Source organism: Solanum stenotomum, chromosome 9 (assembly GCF_019186545.1).
Source record: "Solanum stenotomum isolate F172 chromosome 9, ASM1918654v1, whole genome shotgun sequence".
Taxonomy (NCBI): domain Eukaryota; kingdom Viridiplantae; phylum Streptophyta; class Magnoliopsida; order Solanales; family Solanaceae; genus Solanum; species Solanum stenotomum.
This window is the reverse complement of record NC_064290.1, coordinates 42,474,926-42,492,982: the sequence shown is the minus strand read 5'-3', so window position 1 is coordinate 42,492,982 and position 18,057 is coordinate 42,474,926. Positions and strand designations below refer to the sequence as shown.

Below are 18,057 nucleotides of genomic sequence, written 5' to 3'. Positions count from 1 at the left end.
GCAGATTGTTACTGCCCATAAATGGTATGTTAATTGTACTATATTCATTAATAATCAATTTTCTATAACTTATGTTGCTATGATTGACAGCGGTGCCAATGTTAGTTGTATTCAAGAAGGTCTTGTACCTACTAAGTATTTTGAAAAAACAACGCATATGGTCAAATCTCCTTCTGGACATGCTTTAGATTTAAAGTATATGTTACCTAACACCCGTATTTGCCAGAACAAAGTATGCATTCCGCATTTCTTTTTCTTAGTAAAAAATCAGTTATACCCTCCAATTATTCTTGGAACACCTTTTATAAATGATATATACCCTTTCACCAGCATAACTACTAAAGGCGTTTCTGCTACTTATAAAAATCAAGAGATAAGTTATACTTTTATTACTGATCATATATCTCGTGATATTAATGCTTTGATTAATATGAAACAAAAACATGTTAATTCTTTACAACTTGAATTATTTAGTATGAATATCTTTGATACTTTAAAATCTACAAAAGTACAGGAAAAAATTAAATTAATTTTCGAACAAATGACTATTGATATTTGTGCTGATCACCCTAGTGCTTTTTGGAATCGGAAGAAGCATATTGTTACTCTTCCATATGAAGATAACTTCTCTGAAGATAATATTCCTACAAAATCTCGTCCTTGTCATATGAACGCCGAATTGGTTGAATTCTGCAAAAAAGAAATTGATAATCTTTTACAAAAGGGTTTGATGAAGCCTTCCAAATCTCCTTGGTCTTGTACTGCATTTTATGTTAATAACGCATCTGAAAAGGAATGAGGGGTACCCAGGTTAGTTATTAATTACAAACCTTTTAATAAATATTTAAAATGGATTAGATACCCTATTCCTAATAAAAGGGATTTGTTGTCCAGATTATATGACCCCAACATATTTTCAAAGTTTGATTTAAAATCAAGATATTGGCAGATCCAAATATTTAAAGAACATGCTTATAAAACTGTCTTTAATGTCCCATTTGGACAATACGAACGGAATGTTATGCCTTTTGGTCTAAAAAAACGCTCATTCTGAATTTCAAAAGATTATGAATGATATTTTCAATCCATATTTGGATTTTATCATCGTTTATATTGATGATATTCTAGTTTATTCAAAAAAATCTTGAAATGCACATTAAACATTTAGACATGTTTAAGAAAATAGTGATACAAAATGGTTTGGTAATCTCTAAACCAAAAATGAGTTTATTTCAAATAGAAGTCTGATTTTTAGGACATCTTATTTGTCAAGGAAAGATTACTCCTATCCAGCGATCTATAGACTTCGCTTCAAAGTTTCCTGATGTTATCACCGATCGAACACAGCTACAACAGGTTTTGGGGAGTTTAAATTATATTTCCCCTTTTTACAAAAACGTATACAGAGATTTAGCACCATTATATGACAGGTCAAAAAAGGACCATAAATCACCCTGGACTAATAGTCTTACTTTTTTGGTAAAGAATATCAAACTTCGTGTTCAGTCTTTACATTGTTTAACCCTGGCTAATCCAGCTTGGCAGAAAATAGTAGAGACCGATGCATCTAACATAGGATATGGAGGAATTTTAAAACAAATTAATCCTCTTGATAAAACTGAATATTTAATTCGATTTCATTCAGGAAAATGGAGCGATGCTCAGAAGAAATACGCTACGATGGCTCATGAAATGTTAACCATCGTTAAATGTGTTTTAAAGTTTCAAGATAATTTATATAATCAAAAATTTATCATCAACACTGATGCACAATCAGTTAAATTTATGTTTAATAAAGATTTTTAACATGATGCTTCAAAATTAATGTTCGCCAGGTGGCAAGCTCAATTACCCCCTTTTGATTTTGAAATACTTTATAAGAAGGGAAGTGATAATTCTCTACCAAACTTCCTATCAAGAGAATACTTACAAAATGAATAACGCCCCTAATGCTTTCAGAGATGATAGTGATATTCCTGTCTCTTTATTTCTTTCTAAAAAAAGGTTAATTACCATATTAAAAGTTCTTCCCCTAAATCGGGATATGAAAGAACTTATTTGCTGGAAAATTATAGATAGAATGCTACTGGATTTCTTCAATGATCCTGTAAGAGTGGTAGAAGAAATCATTATGTTCGAAGATATGGACAACTACTATGATGCCAACTAAAAAATGTTTTGTTTGCAGAATGGAACCCCCGTGGATAACCAAAGGTCAGGGCAAGGGCAATAACTCGCGTGGCAGGGGAAGATCATCCCCTAGATCTTCTTCAGGATCATCACATGGATCCTCTTCAAGCCTTCCAATATTACAGCGTGGAGGAAAGAGCTTAATAAGCTCAAAAATATCCCAGAAATCAGCATCATTATCCTCAATACATCTGGAAGATATTCCAGAGAGAAGCCCGTTATATGCAGAACTACATGCATATTTAGCTCAAAAGGAGAAAAGTGATACTTTTGCCTTCATTGCCAGAGAAGATAATGATGATATTAAAACATACGAAAGAGTAGCAAAAAAAGAAATGATATTTTTTTAGAAAACTCTGAGATTCAGAGGAAGGACGAACCCTGGAAGATACTCCAACGTTATTTACTTAATGGATTATATTTTTTGGGTGAATCATATAAAACCCGCTCGTATTATGAGACTATTCTGATAACTACTGGTAGTGTTGAATTTCAGCACTTTTCAGGATACAATACCAGTGAGAAAGTTTATAACTTCTCTAAAATGATAATCAAACAGATCATATCAATAGAAGAGTGGGGTATTTCCTCCATGAAGGAAAGACAAATGAGTTTTAATAAGGTTCCCACTTCCTTCACATACTGGATTATATTAACGCATTCAGCAAAGTCCTCTACTATAACAATGAGAGGCATAAATATACTTGGTTCCTAAAGGTATGTGCAAAGATTTTTGCTCATCCTCTTCCTAATTGGTTTATAAATTGGTGGTCATACCACGGCCTGACAGCAAAGATATTGCCAGAACCTTTTCTCAAATTATACAAAGAATGGATTAAGGTTTCACCCGACCTTAATAAATTATACCATGACGATCATGTATGTTGGATGGAACAAATTGATCAGATTTACTTTTTCATAGAATTTTCAATACCATGGATCCATAAATGGACCCCCGAAGTAGATTTCACTAATGAACAAATTCCATGTTTATACAGAGTCTATTATAATAACTTCTGGGATAAACTAATGAAAATAGATCCCACAACAAAGTCCTCATACGGACAAGAATTTCTAGACCAAATTACTCAGACTATCCATACATATGATACAGCACCCTCAAAGGAGTTAGCCGTTGATAACTCAGTTCGACATATGGCCCAAAGAATTTCAAATCTAGATGGAGATAAAGAAGAGCTCATTAATAATTACTTGAACGAAGTTCGAAGAAACCTCCTCCTTAACATCACTCACTATGAAAAATCAGACACTTCTATGCGGAGTGAAACGAGTGATGATACTCGAGATGATACTAAAGAGGCCCCGCCCCGTCAGGACCTACGCTAAAGGAAACAGAAGATTTTCTATTGGTACTGACCGACAAAGACAAAATCTAAAGATAAGATGAAGCACTAGCAATAGTAGAAACACTGTGGAACAACAGTAGAAACACTGTTTAGGGGACCCAGATAAGGACCCTAGTGCTGTAAAAAGATTCCTTTTTCTTTTGCTATATAATAAGTTGTTTGTGTTAAGTGGAGAGGCAGGTTTTTGGAGAAACCTTCTTGCTCTCTCTTTCTTTCTCTCTCTTGCAAAAAGTTTTCTAGTTTGTAAGATTGCTGGAGTAGCGGATAAAATAAATCAAGTAATTCCATAGGCCTCCAGGCCACAAAGGTACTTTTTTTCTTTATCTCTTTCTTTGCTAAAGTCGTGACTATGTTCGGCTAAACATTAATAGCTATGCCGGATAACTAACTTCTCTTTTATATAGACCACAAGTGATCCCAAGCTAACCCTGTTGGCATGATCATGAGCATACTAAATATAATAAACTGATGCGGAAGCTAAATCATAAATGAAATGAAAAGGATGGGGAATACCCGTAACTATAACTGAGATATTTGAAAAAAACTGATGAGTTGAATACAAGAAAGATATTAACTAAACAATAAGTTGAATCTAACTATCTCTGAAATAAGCCTCTAAACTGACTAGAAATGTTGGGACATGCCCCAACTAGATCTAGCAAAACTGAAACTAAAGACTAGAAATACTGAAAAGAAACTCATGACTATTGTCCTCGGAGAATGAGGACTCACCACTGATTCTGCTGAACTGGAGATCGAGAACCGATCTAAGCGTAATCTGGATGCTAAGAAGCTGAACCTACATCACGACAAGATGTAGCGCACGTATGCATCAGTACTTGAAAGGAACTGAGCATGCAGGATAAAATAAAGTTGAAATAACATCATAACTGAACAAAGCAAATAAGCAATGACATAATCTGATCATGATATAAATACTGAATGCTGAGATAACTGAATGCAGTGACCAATTTATAACATGCTAACTGAAATGTGGTCAACGCATTAGAGTCTGACTGAACTGTAAGAGCTACTAATAACCGACATAAAACTACATGAGCTAAATGTGGAGTCCGACGTATACGCCCCATCGAGAGGACCCAATATACCCGGCCAAAGGTATAGAGCCATGACTGGCGTGATCACTAACTGATATTTCCCACATAGGGGACTTACACCTACGTGGCTTGTAGTTCTTGGACTATATGGGTACGCTGAACCCTAGTCCAACTCGGTATTATGCTACTCCCAATGAATTAAGTGGTTAACCAGTTATGACTGAATTTTTGTAAAAATTGGATAGCTCCAAAACTGAACATGCAAACTGAGAATGCAATAATTAATCTGATAATGATGCATTANNTGTAAAAATTGGATAGCTCCAAAACTGAACATGCAAATTGAGAATGCAATAATTAATCTGATAATGATGCATTAATAACTTAGGCATGTATAACTGAATACTTAAATATCTGACCTAGCATGTGTAATTCAAGAACTAATGAAATACATAGCTAGGGTTCTTAAATTCATGCAATAAACTAAGCAATAACCTGATAATCTGATTTGGAACATGTTAATAACTAATTCATGATGATCTGCTGTAATTCTAGAAACCCTAGGTCTATTCATAATAAGGGAATCAAGAAACTCACTGAATTCTAGGGACCTAATGGGCGAAAGAAACCCACTATTGAAATCCCACATACCTGGTGACGAATTTCACGGAGAAATCCTTTGATTTCGGGGCTGGAACCGATGGAACCTTGCTGCATTCTTGAACTGGGGTTCTTGACTTTTTTTCTCCTCTCTTGCTTCTAATTTTTCTAAGTTTGATTAATGATTTTACTTAGGTAAGTTCTAGTTATGTTTCTAGGCTTAAATTGACTAAAACCTCATGATTTAGGGTCTAAATGGCATATCTTAGGGGTTAAACGAATTAGGAAAAGACCAAAAGACCCCTGACTTAACTGCTGTCGGAGTGATCGACGGACGGGACTGACGGGCCGTCATTCAATCGACGGTCCGATCAAGTTCGCCCAATAGGGCCTCACTAAAACGAGCATAACTTTTTTACTCGGAGGTCGGATTTTAGCAAACTCGGTGGCGTTGGAAAGAGGATTCAATTATCTATCATGTCATAGGTCATGGGACACATAATTCCTTTTGTGCTAAAAGTTATGACCATCTGAAGTTGACCCATCAATAATTTTCAACTAACTGGTCGTTGACCCTTACCTACGATCAGACCTACGAACCGTCTATCGACTGACGGTCTGTGCTGGTTAACCATCAATCAAGACTGAAGCTGGGCTTTTGGGACATCAATCCACGGACACGAACCACAGTTCGTGGCCTGACCTACGGACTATAGGTCCGGCCGTGGGTAAACACTTGGCCGAATATTTTGGCACCAGGACCTGCAGGACCGTGGGTCCTCCTATAGTCCGTGGATGGTGCCCGTGGGTGCCACTTGCAACACCAAAAATCTGCAATCTGGTCTATTTCGGATATGGGGTGTTACATTATCTTCCCCTTGGGACCATTAGTCCTCGAATGAAGACTAAACTAGTTGAAATGGAGGGAGAAGGCTGCAATCCCTACCACTAAACACTGAGAACTGAATTGAGTTGCATGAACATGCAAATACGCTGAAAATGCAAGTACAAGCTGAAGGAACATGATTCTAAGACTGAATTTACACACGAATGACTGAAAAACTAAAGAGGAACTATTACCTCAAGCTGGAGTGGAATTGGAAGGAAAGAGGTGAGGGTACTTGGACTTCATGGCTGCTTCTGCTGCCCAAGTAGCTCCCTCTATAGACTGACTCCTCCACCAAACCTTGACTGAAGCAACTTCTTTGTTTCTCAACCTTCTAATCTGACGATCGAGAATCTCAACTGGTACATCCTTATAAGAAAGGCTATCTTTTATAGTCACACTCTCTAATGGCAATATGGATACTGGATCACCCACACATTTCTTCAAAAGTGAAATGTGAAAAACTGGATGCACTGCTGCTAAGTCTGCTAGCAACTCTAACTCATAAGCCACTTTACTAATCCTTTTCAAGATCCGATAACGGCCTACATATCTGGGACTGATCTTCCCTTTCTTGCCAAATCTCATCACCCCCTATATAGGTGACACTTTCAGGAAAACCCAATCATCCACTTGGAACTCTAGTTCCCTTCTTCTCACATCTGCATAAGACTTCTGGCGACTCTGGCAGTCTTAAGTCTATCTCTAATAAGTTGCATTTTCTCCATAGCATCAAGGACTGAATCTGGTCCTATCAAGGTTGCTTCACCTACTTCAAACCAACCAACTGGAGATCTACATCTATGCTCATACAATGCCTCATAAGGGGCCATTTGAATACTGGAATGGTAACTATTGTTGTAGGCGAACTCAATAAGAGGAAGGTGATCATCCCAACTACCCTTGAAGTCGATTACACAAGCTCTCAGTATGTCCTCTAAGGTCTGAATGGAACGCTCTGCCTGACCATCCATCTATGGATGAAATGTTGTGCTAAGGTTAACTTGAGTACCAAGACCCTTCTGAAATGACTTCCAGAAATTAGAGGTAAACTGGGAACCTCTATCTGAGATGATAGACAAAGGAACCCATGCAACCTCACAATCTCATTAATGTAAAGCTTGGCATAATCCTCCGCTGAATCTGTAGTCTTGACCGCCAAGAAGTGAGAAGACTTAGTAACCCTATCAACAATCACCCAAATAGAGTCATGTTGTCTGCGAGTACGAGGTAAACCTGTGATGAAATCCATGTTGATCACTTCCCACTTCCAAGTAGGAATGTCAATCTCTTGAGTCATACCTCCTAGTTTCTGATGTTCAACCATGACTTGTTGGCAATTGGGGCACTTAGCCACAAAATCTGCTATATCCCTTTTCATACCATTCCACTAATAGACTTCCCGCAGATCACGGTACATCTTAGTGGCACCTGGATGAATAGAATATCTAGAGTTATGGGCCTCTTCAATAATATGTTGTCTCAATTCACCCACATCAGGAACACACAATCTACCCTGATAGAGAAGTACACCATCTCACCCTTGGGAGAAAACCTCCACTCTCTGATTATGGACTGGACCCTTAAGTTCAAGCAAGATTGGATCACTGTCTTGCTTTTCCTTAACCTCTACTACCAAAGAAGATTCTGCCCCATTCTGAACAATTACACCACCATCTGATATGCTCATAAGACGAACTCCTAGGCGAGCAAGTCTGTGAACATCCTTTGCTAGCTCTCTTCTTTCTTCCGCAACATGTGTGACACTACCCATGGATAATCTTCTAAGAGCATCTGCTACTACATTCGCCTTACTCGGATGGTAATGCGCGCTCATATCATAATCTTTGAGAAACTCAAGCCACCTTCTCTGGCGAAGATTCAACTCTTTCTGGGTGAATACATATTAGAGGTTCTTATGGTCTATGAACACATCTACATGAACACCATACAAGTATTGTCTCCAAATCTTGAGTGCAAACACCACTGCTGCAAGCTCGAGGTCATGAGTCGGATAATTCTTCTTATGCACCTTAAGTTGTCTGGAAGCATAAGCTATAACCTTACCTCATTGCATCAACACACAACCTAGGCCGGCCCTGGATACATCACAATAGATCACATAACTATCTGAACCCTCTGGTAGAGTTAGGAGAGGAGTTGTAGTCAACCTAGTTTTCAGTTCTTCAAAGCTTTTCTCACAATCATCTGACCACTAGAACTTAACCTTTTTCTGAGTCAACCTAGTCAATGGTGAGGCTATGGATGAAAATCCTTCCACGAACCATCTGTAATAGCCCCGCTAGACCTACGAAACTTTTGATATCTGTAGCAGAGGTACGTCTGGACCATTGTTTCACTGCTTTTATCTTCTGGGAATCTACTCGAATTCCTTCACTAGATATAATATACCCAAGACAGGCAACTGATTGTAACCAAAACTCACACTTGTTGAATTTTGCAAATAACTGGTGATCTTTGAGAGTTTGCAAAACAACTCTCAAATGACTCGTATGTTCTTCCTCATTCCTAGAGTAAATGAGGATATCATCAATAAAGACGATAATGAACAAGTCCAAGTACTGCTTGAACACTCTGTTCATCAAATCCATGAAAGCTGCAGGAGCATTGGTTAGTCCAAATGACATGACTACAAATTCATATTGACCATACCGAGTTCTGAAGGCTGTCTTTGGAATGTCACTATCTCTGACTTTAAGCTGATGATAACCTGATCTGAAGTCTATCTTTGAGAAATGACTAGCACCCTGAAGTTGGTCAAACAAGTCATCAATCCTGGGGATGGGATACTTATTCTTGATTGTGACATTATTCAACTGTCTATAGTCAATGCACATTCTGAGAGAACCATTTTTCTTCTTTACGAACAACACTGGTGCACCCCCAAGGTGAAATACTAGGTCTGATGAAGCCCTTATCTAGAAGGTCTTTAAACTGGTCTTTCAATTCCTTAAGCTCAGCTGGAGCCATTCTGTAAGGAGGAATAGAGATAGGCTGAGTATCTGGAAGGAGATCAATTCCAAAGTCGATTTCCCTTTCGGGAGGAACTCCGGGAAGATCATCTGGAAATACTTCTGGAAACTCATTAACCACTGGAACTGACCCAAGAGTTGGAGTTACGGAGCTAGAATCCTTAACCCGAACTAGATGATAGAGAAAACCCTTAGAGATCATCTTTCTAGCCTTAAGGTAAGAAATGAATTGACCCATAGGCGCTAAGCTACTACCCTTCCATTATAAGATTGGTTTATTTGGAAACTGAAAACGAACAATCCTAGTTCTACAATCGACTGAGGCATAACAAGAATGTAAACAATCCATGACTAGAATGACATCGAAGTCTACCATTTGTAACTCTACAAGATCTGCTAAGGTGACTTTCTGAGAGACTGTGACAGGGCAATTTTTGTATACCCGTCTAGTCATAACTGGGCCACCGCTGGAGTAAAGATTGAGAAGGGTTTTGAAAGAGTTTCTGGGCTAACACTGAATTGGACTGTTATGTAAGGAGTTAAAAAAGACAAAGTAGCCCCTGGATCTAACAATGCAAAAACGTCAAGATCAAAGACTCGTAACGTACCAGTGACTACATCAGGAGAATCTTCCTGATCTTGATGGGCATGAAGAGCATAGACACTGTATTGGCGCTGTCCGCCACCTGTACCAGATGAGTTACCCTATTGAGTCGGGCGACCTACTGGTGCTGCTGAAGTTGTAGACTGAGCTCTACCATTATTTCCTCATTAACCTTGTCTAGAAGGACAATCCCTCAACCTGTGACCAGACTGACCACACCCAAAACATCCTTCTTTTCTTGTAAGACACTCGCTCGGATGGTTCTTACCACACTTAGGGCAAGTTGGATAGGTTTTGGTGCCTAAAATACTACCTTGAGACTTAGAGTCTGACGCCATACCTTTCTGATCATTACGGAACCTGGGGATGGAACACTAGCTGATGAAGGGACTGGAATTGAAGACTTTTACTGAAACTACGAGCGATTTCCACCACCTGATTTCTGTTGGGAATACTCGTAGTTACCCATTCTTGCTTTCTTAGTCTCCTTAGCATGTTCCCTAAGCTTATCACCCTCAACCTGCTGAGCATGAGTCATGAGCCTAGAGATGTTCATATCTCCCAACAACATAGCATTCCTACACTCTGTTTTCACTAAATCTGACACTCCATACATAAACTTATTCATCTGAGCCCTGGAATCAACAACCATGTGAGGAGCATACCTGGAGAGTTGGTTAAACTTGAGCCCATACTCTTGGACAGTCATGTTACCCTATCTTAAGTTCATAAATTCCTGCGCCCTTGCTTCTCTTAACTCTATGGGGAAAAACCTGTCCAGAAAGGTTTCGCTGAAATAATCCCAAGTAATAGGAGTTGCATCTGTACCCCTGTTCTCCTTCCACTGAGTATACCAGATATGAGCCACATCCTTAAGTTGGTAAGATACTAACTCAACCCGATCATTTTCGGTGACCTACATCACTTCAAAGATCTTCTAGATCTCATCCAAGAAATTTTGGGGATCCTCACTAGTCTGCGATCCTAAGAACTCAGGCAGATTCATCCTAACAAAGTCACGGACCCCTGCTGCTGCTGATCCACCATTTGCATTCACATGAGCTTGAACCCGCTGATTGTTCTGGTTGGCCACACTCTGAGCCAACATCTGAATGGAGTTCCTGAACTCTGCATTCGACACTTCTTGATCAGGGACTGGAGGAGCTGTGGTTGTGTTCCTGGCATTCGCATTCCTGGCATTATCTCTACGAGGAGGCATGATCACTGAAACGTAGAACGTCGAGTTAGAATGGAATTTAGATCATACCTTATGAACGATAAGAGTAACAAGAAAATGAAGATTTCCTAAAACACTTTGTAGCCTCTCTCTCATTAGATGTGGTGCGCACTACACACCCATGAAAAGGACTCTACCTAGTGCGGCTTTTCAGACATCCTAGGACACTTAAACCTAGTGCTCTGATACTAAGTTGTCACGCCCCGAGCTAACCCTGAGATGTGGACACGGGACCTAGAACCACAAGTGATCCCAAGCTAACCCTGCTGGCATGATCATGAGCATACTAAAGATAATAAACTGATGCGGAAGCTAAATCATAAATAAAATGAAAAGGATGGGGAATACCCATATATTATAACTGAGATATTTGAAAAAAACTCATGAGTTTAATACAAGAAAGATATTAACTCAATAATAAGCTGAATCTAACTATGTCTGAAATAAGCCTCTAAACTGGCTAGAAATGTTGGGACATGCCCCAACTAGATCTAGCAAAACTGAAACTAAAGACTAGAAATACTGAAAAGAAACTCATGACTATTGTCCTTGGAGAATGAGGACTCACTATTGATTCTGCTGAGCTGGAGATCGGGAACCGATCTAAGCGTGATCTAGATGCTGAGAACCTGAACCTACATCACGAGAAGATGTAGCGCACGTATGCGTCAGTACTTGAAAGGTACTGAGCATGCAGGATAGAATAAAGCTAAAATAACATCATAACTTAATAAAGCAAATAAGCAATGACATAATCTGGTCATGATATAAATACTGAATACTGAGAAAAACTGAATGCAGTGATCAATTTATAACATGTTGACTGAATACTGAATGAACAGTAAATGTGGTCAATGCAATAGAGTCTAACTGAACTGTGGGAGATACTAATAACCGACATAAAACCACATGAGCTAAATGTGGAGTCCGATGTATACGCCCCATCGAAAGGACCCAATATACCCGACATGAGATAAATGTGGAGTCCGATGTATACGCCCCATCGAAAAGACCCAATATACCCAGCCAAAAGGTATAGAGGCATGACTGGCGTGATCACTAACTGATATTGCCCACATAGGGGACTTACACCTACGTGGCTCGTAGTTCTGGGACTATATGTGTACGCTGAACCCTAGTCCAACTCGGTATTATGCTAGTCCCAATGAATTAAGTGGTTAACCGGTTATGACTGAATTTTTGTAAATACTGGATAGCTCAAAACTGAACATCCAAATTGAGAATGCAACAATTAATCTGATAATGATGCATTAATAACTGAGGCATGTATAATTGATTACTGAAATATCTGACCTAGCATGTGTAATTCAAGAACTAAAGAAATACATAGCTAGGATTCTGAAATTCATGCAATAAACTAATTAATAATGTGATAATCTGATTTGGAACATTTAAAGAACTAATTCATGATGATCTGTTGAGATTCTAGAAACCCTAGGTCCCGTGTCCGCGTCTCGGGGGTAGTCTCGGGGCGTGACAAACTTGGATGCCCCGAGACTACCCCCGAGATGCGGACACGGGACCTAGGACCACAAGTGATCCAAAGCTAACCCTGTTGGCATGATCATGAGCATACTAAAGGTAAACTGAATAATAGAAACTGTGCGGAAGCTATAATCATAAATAAATCTGAAGTGATGGGGAATACCCATATACTAAATCTGAAATGAATGAAAACTGATCAATTTAATACAAAGAAGATATTAACTCAATACTAAGTTGAATCTAACTATGTCTGAAATAAGCCTCTAAACTGATTAGAAATGTTGGGACATGCCCCAACTAGATCTAGCAAAACTAAAACTACAGACTAATAGCGATAAAGATAAACATGTCACTAGTGCTCAAAGAATGAGGACTCACCACTGATGTTGCTGAACTGAAGATCAGGAATCGATCTAAGTGTGATCTGGATGCTGAGAACCTGAACCTACATCACGAGAAGATGTAGCGAGAGTATGCGTCAGTACTTGAAAGGTACTGAGCATGCAGGATAGAGTAAAGCTGAAATAACATCATAACTGAACAAAGCAAATAAGCAATGACATAATCTGAACATGATATATATACTGAATGCCGAGATAACTGAATGTTGAGATAACTGAATGTAGTGACCAATATATAACATGCTGAAACTGAATACTGGATATACTGATAAATGGTCAATACAATAGAATCTCACTGAACTGTGGGAGATACTAATAACCGATAAGAAAATCACATGAGCTAAATGTGGAGTCTGATGTATATGCCCCATCAAGAGGACCCAATATACCCGGCCAAAGGTATAAAGGCATGACTAGCGTGATCACTAAACTGATGTTGCCCACAGAGGGGACTTACACCTACGTGGCTCATAGTTTTGGGACTATATGGGTACGATGAACCCTAGTCCAACTCGGTATTATGCTACTCCCAATAGATTAAGTGATTAACACATTATGACTGAATTACTCAATAGCTCAAAATACTGACATGTAGATACTCATACTTGAAGACTCCTTCTTAGAAAACAATTTAAAATCATATTATACTATGATCATTGATGACTTGGGAAGTCATACTGCATAAACATTGATGGTATATCTAGATACCATACAATTCATACATTGATGACCTATTTGATTATCATACTAATCATGTTTTAGAAGCTCTTTCTCAAAACTCACTTAACTTTCTCAAAAACTCAGTTTAAAACTCAAGTGTTGTCTAAAAAAAGCTTCTCAAGATTTATAACTCAAAATAGGATTTATGCTGAAATATACTGATAAAGTGGTATTCAAAACTGGAGCATGTATATCTGAATAACTGAAATATCTAACCTAGCATGTGTAATTCAAGAACTAAAGAAATACATAGCTAGGGTTCTGAAATTCATGCAATAAACTAAGTATTAATGTACTAATTGATTTGGATCATTCTAACAGCTAAGAACTCAATAATTCTAACATTCAAGAAACCCTAGGTCTATTCATAATAAGGGAATCAAGAAACTGACTGAATTCTAGGGACCTAATGGGTGAAAAGAACCCACTAGTGAAATCCCACATACCTGGTGACGAATTTCACGGAGAAATCTTTCGATTTCGGGGCTGGAACTGATGGAACCTTGCTGCGTTCTTGAACTAGGGTTCTTGACCTTTTCCTCCTCTCTTGCTTCTAATTTTCTAAGTTTTGATTAATGATTTGACTTAGGTAAGTTCTAGTTATGTTTCTAGGCTTAAACGGACTAAAACTTCATAATTTAGTGTCTAAATGACGTATCTTAGGGGTTAAAAAAAATAAGAAAAGACCAAAAGACCCCTGACTTAACTGTTGTCGGAGTGATTAACAGACGGGACTGACGGGCCGTCATTCAATCGACGGTCCGTCGATTGGGTCCGTCGGTCAAGTCTTCCTAACAAGGCTTCATTAAAACGAGCATAACTTTTTACTTAGAATTCGGATTTTAGCAAACTCGGTGGCGTTGGAAAGAGGATTCAATTATCTATCATATCATAGGTCAAGGGACACAAAAATCCTTTTTTGCAAAAAGTTATGACCATCTGAAGTTGACCCATCAACAATTGTCAGTTAACTGGCTGCTGATCCTCATCTATGGTCAGACCTACGGACCATGCATCGAATGACGGTCCATGCTCATTGACCGTAGTTCATGTCAAAGGCTGGGTAAAGGATTCTTGATCCACGGACACAAACCACGGACCGTAGTCTGTCCATGGGTCAAGAGTTAGCCGATTTTCCAAGATGGGTTTTGGGAGGGGCAGCAGTGGTAAACCACAGACCACCAGCACGAACCGTGGTCTGACCTACGGTCCGTGGATGGCAACTGTGGGTTGCACCTGCAACTTCTCAAAATCTGTATTTTTGGTCCGTTTAGGATACAGGGTGTTACAATTATGCAACGCACAAGTCTCGTAAAATTCTTGAGAAATATTATACAAATCCTCCGTACTATATGTGTCAAAAAACCAAGTTTTAAACTAGCTCCATTTATCACTTGCAAATTCATTTTGAATATATTTTCTTGCTAGTGAACCTGGACTAAAATCAATTTGATGTCCCTTCATCATTAAGTATCGTTAAGATTAAAATCCATTTCGAATGCAGAAGGAATATCCTTATCAGAAATATCAGAAGATTTATCATTAACTCAAACAATATTTAATCGAGGATCAATCATGATTTTATCTTTATTTTCAGATATAACAGATGATAATGTATGTAAAGAAGCAACACGATTACGCGCAGGACCATATATAGGTTCAATAGGCGATATATGTTGAATAGCCAGTCTTCTATTAGAAAATGAATGTATATTATAAGGAATACTTTTTTCATCGAATTGCATATAGATCTTACCATCGAAATTCTGAGTGATATGAGAATATTCAGAATTAGTGATTGCATCGGTCATCTAAGTCCAAGTTGTAGGAAAATTAATTTCTTCTCATTTTATAGGTTTTCTAGTAGTGACCCTAGATCTAGCAAAATTGGTTTCTACCAAAATAGTCTGATCTGTTGTATCATATAATTTACATCTAGGATTTAACGTAGCAAGTAATTTATAATAGATGCAATATGATAAACAAATCAACTCAGAACCAGGTGCATAATTATAACCATGCGTTTTTATATTCAGAGTCAAAGCATCTAAGATATTAGCATCACTTAAAGATAATTGTAAATTAGGTTGGGTATTAAAATATACTGGCCCATAGGCAACAGTATATTCAATCGAACCCATTAATAATTGTCGAAAATTAAAATTCCTCGCATCGTGAAGAGCAACTAAGAAAGTCTCAGGTAACCCTTTAAAAGTTAAAGGCTTAAAAGCAATTTGTACCATGCCAATACGCAAAAACTTGTATTGATTTTTATAAACATCAATATAGCGTTTATTTAATAAGCGAATAGTTTGTTCTGACGAATTTAAAGCCAGCGATTGTTCAGTAGTTTTTATAAGTTGTTTATTTGAGATTTTATCAAACCAACCATAATCATAAATGGTTTTGATATCAACTTTTGGAATAGTTCACCTATTTAACAAATTAAGGTTTTGAGGTATATCTACCTCCTCTAATCGAGTACTTTTAGTACTAGTATCTCCTATATTCATGATTAAGAGATTATATCTATGCCAGAATACTTCACATCATTTCCATACCTACCATGAAAGTTCCTTGGCTCTGATACCAAAGTTACAGGATCACTGACCTGGCGGTAGTCCGCCCAGTCATAGATCAATTAATTCAATATCCTTAGAAGTAGTCCAACTACATAAGAATCGAAATACATAGAAATTTTAACATAGCTTTACAGACTGCAACGTGTCATGAAGAGAGGTTACACGTTGCTGCCACTTTCACATGTTGATGTTGCTAATAATCTGGGAGATTATCTACCACGACTAGGTACACAAACACAAGTACATTTGAAGTAGTATAAATTAGTCGAATCTAGAGTGACTAATAACAATATTAATAATAATAATTTTTATGCCGTAATTTTACTATCTTTAGAAAAATCACTTTTTTAAAATGCTCCAAGTATAAAATAATTTGAGAAAAATATTTAGAAAGAGTCACCACCTAATTTTTTTAAAGAAATTAAGAAAACTTAATTTAAAAAAGATTTTAACAGATTAAATCTTTATAAATTTAGAGAAAATGGGCAAGAGGTTCTTATTTACGCTTCAAGAAGGTTTTTAAGGCATTTGAAGCGTCCGCTAACACGCGGTTATCCTACGACTTGACAAAAGTATTTTTTGACTATTTTTTAGAAAAAAAGTAAAATAAAACTAATTTAGAATATTAACTTGGAACAATAGTTAGATAAAGAACAATTTTATTATTATTGTTTTTAAGAAAAAGGGATTTAAAAGAAACATTTGAATTAAAAACCATGTGACTAGAATTTCAACAAAATTAGATTTATTAGATCTTATTTGAATCTCTTTTTTAAAATATAATAAAATTTAGACCAATTTGATCGATAGACCAAGAAATCATTTTAATCTAATTGAAGCTAACTGAAGTTTTGACTAAAACCATTTGAATAAGTAAATAAAGGATACGGAAGTTAATAAAGTGAAATTTGTTATAAAAAAAAAAACACAAAGAAATAGTTCAGCTTTTGGGGAATTCAATTAAGTTAATTAACAATTCTAAAGCTAGAGTTAATAAAACAACAAACAATAAATAATCACAATTAAATAATTTAAGAGTAAGGAAGAGATTGAATTTGGGCCTTTCTCGGGCCAAATTCGCTGCTACTTTTGGGGTTTAAACCAAAACCCATTTTTGTATACACTTTTTGTATATCAGTGTATACAACCCATTTTTCTGCTTTTCGAAACTTGTACGTCAACTCCAAAGACTTGTTCTTCGATTTCTTAAGGTTTGCTGACTCGATAAGTGGTAAAATTAAGACTTTATGGCTCATCTCGAAGATGTAAGAGAGAATGGAGTTCATGTTGAACTCGGACAAATTTCATGCAGAAAAAGAACATAAATAATAGCATTAGCACTTATTAGCAGTGGACTTAACAAGGTAAATACACAAAATTCAACTTATAGATTTGATCTTAGTTATATTCTAATGACAATAAACTAATATGCATCCAAGGCATGGTCGAGTACAACACTTCAAAGGGAATGTAGATCATTTTAAGTTTAAAATTAACAACCTTAAACTTTGCAGAGAAACGAATAAGAAATGACGAAGCAATAAAGGATACCATAGTTATCAGATTAAGTTAATATTAGTAAATGACCATGGATCTATATTCAAATGCAACGATTGTATCAAACACTTTTACTATTTCATGACCAACACTATTTTTAGACACACCTATTAGTTAAATAAATGAAGTTAGGCATGCAAAAAATTACGCAACAATAAAGAAAGGTAACAAGAACGAACCAAATTAGAAAAATATAAGTACGCTTGACATTACCCACCTAAGAAATTACAAGATAAAGGACTAAATTTGACATGAAGCTACTACTTTGTGGAGATCAAAATTAGATCTCATGTGGTATTGGACCAGTATATTCATGCTCAAACAATAAACAAATAAATGTGCTATGCTACTATCTT

The 18,057-nt window shown here is 37.1% G+C and overlaps 1 protein-coding gene and 1 pseudogene across 2 annotated transcripts in view; both read left to right on the top strand.

Annotated features, from left to right (window-relative positions):
- The window catches only part of LOC125877792 (lariat debranching enzyme), a 200,669-nt gene that overhangs the window by 144,832 nt on the left and 37,780 nt on the right, over positions 1–18,057 (top strand). The window lies entirely within an intron of this gene.
- LOC125877542 (uncharacterized) lies at positions 542–2,540 on the top strand (annotated as a pseudogene).